We start from the raw sequence: 2,191 nt of genomic DNA, 5'->3' as shown, positions 1-2,191 counted from the left end.
AGCTGTTTAAATCTATTTAAATAGTTGTTTTTGCATTTATGAATGGTGATGCTATGGTGCAGAAATTACACGCTTTACTTTTAAGCAAAACGTTTTTCTTTCTTTTGATTTTGACGTGAAATACTACTCAAACCTGTTCTTGACAGGCGTTGTGAGATTCGCCCCTCAATTTATCTCACTCTCTCTCTCTATCACTGTCAACATCTGTATCTTTCTTCTTTTACTTCCTTTATTTCTCTTTCTCGGAGAGGTCGGCAGTGCAGCAGGTGATGTGTGGTTGGAGTAATGAGGCTTGGGAGATCCAGCGTTACAACACAGACTTTCATTAGGACTTTGAAAAGGGCAAAGGAAATCTGTGAAAGGACCATCTCTGGTTTGAGGCAGCTGACAAATTCTTCTCGTGTCGAGCTAGGCGGTATGAGGATATATACCATGCTGCGGTAGAAAGATATCCAACCTATCCGTTTTATAATATTTGTTTTTGTGTGACAAGCTGTTTTTGCACTCACGACTATTATGAATAATCATCATATCGCCCACTCCATACAAGGAATACCAGCTCTGAGTCGGCAGCTCTGGCCTCTATTTTCCATGACAACCGTGAATTAGACTGACATCATGCAGACTGGTCAACAAATCTTTCTTAATAAGCTCTTGTTGTTAATGTCAAGTCGATGGTAACAACATTAATTCAATCCGAGGCCGATTCTCAACAGTGATTCATTCAAATCTAATTCTTAGCATTAATGCAATCTAATTCTGTCATATTTTGATGGAATCTCGGCCGTCGCATACATCTCGCTGCTCTGAATGGCTGTAAATCTGTCACGACGTGTGCGTGTGGGCAGGAGAGGAGAGCGTGTATCCGTGTTATTGAATGGCTGGAGTTACAGTTGGTGAGTTACAGGGACCGGCGGTGCACAGAGACACGATTGTGCGGGTGGTCGGATTTTATCACTTCCAGCTGAACAAAGACGTAAATAAAGGGAGAGAGAGAGAGAGAGTGAAAAGGATGCACACAGAGTGTTCTCCTAATCTCCATTTTATCTGTTGCAGGGATCAGATTCATTATTGGGAATATTTCAGACAGAAGTCCCCATGCTGTTGTTTTGCCCCCTGTAAGCGTTTGCATTTATGCATTTGGCAAGGAAGTGTTCAATGTATTTGGCACGTATTCAAAATATGCATTTTATTAATCAATGGCATGTGGTCTTAGCTTTATACTGCCATGCTCTACCAAATGAGCTATAGGATTGTTTTGGATAGTACATTTTTTATTGTTTAAAATGAGATAGTGGCTTCTATGTAACAGTTAAAGATGACATGAAATCAGAATTAGCTTTCCTATTAATAGGCCTCATTTTTGATTCATCAGCTTTCTCCACGTCTAAAAAAGGCTTAATGAAATTGATCAATATTTTATGTGTAGTTAATTATTTATTTATTGAGTGGACGATTAATAAATGAAACAAGCAGGATAAATACAGTCAGCCGGCCAATAAGGTAATCATGCAGAAAATGTAGACTGTGCTGTATATCAGAATTTGGTTTATTTTATTTTATTTTATATTTTTAGTTCTTGATATTTTATTTATTTTTTCACACTGTTATTCTTTATAATAATCTCATTTAATTGTATTTATTTTTTGTAATTCTCATTAGTGATTTCTTTATTTATTTATTTTTATTTATTTATGTAAATAATAATAATATTTTGTTTTTATTTATATTTTTGTTCATAATGATTTTTTTCTGGTATTTGTTAGTCTTAATAATAATTATATTTCATATATAATATAATATTATAATTATTATTTATGTAATTCTCACTGTTTCTATTTATTTATTTTTATGTAATTCTCATTCTTAATATTATTGTATTTTTGTTCTTTGTTTTTTTCTTTTCTTATTCTTTCTTATGATTTTAATTCATTTTGGTAATTATTGTTATTTATTTATGTATTTATTTATTTTTGTCATTCTCAACCTTAATAATATTTTATTTTATTTTTGTTTTTAATAATGTTCTTAATAATTTTGGTAATTGTGATTCTTAATAATAATAATAATAATAATAATAATAATAATAATAATAATAATAATAATAATAATAACAATATATTATTATTATTAATATTATTTATGTAATTGTCCTTAATATTTATTTATTTATGCAATTCTCATTATTTGG

This window comes from Garra rufa, chromosome 25 (genome assembly GCF_049309525.1).
Source record: "Garra rufa chromosome 25, GarRuf1.0, whole genome shotgun sequence".
In the NCBI taxonomy this organism is placed as follows: Eukaryota; Metazoa; Chordata; class Actinopteri; order Cypriniformes; family Cyprinidae; genus Garra; species Garra rufa.
The sequence above is the reverse complement of the archived record's forward strand: the minus strand, read 5'-3'. Positions refer to the sequence as shown.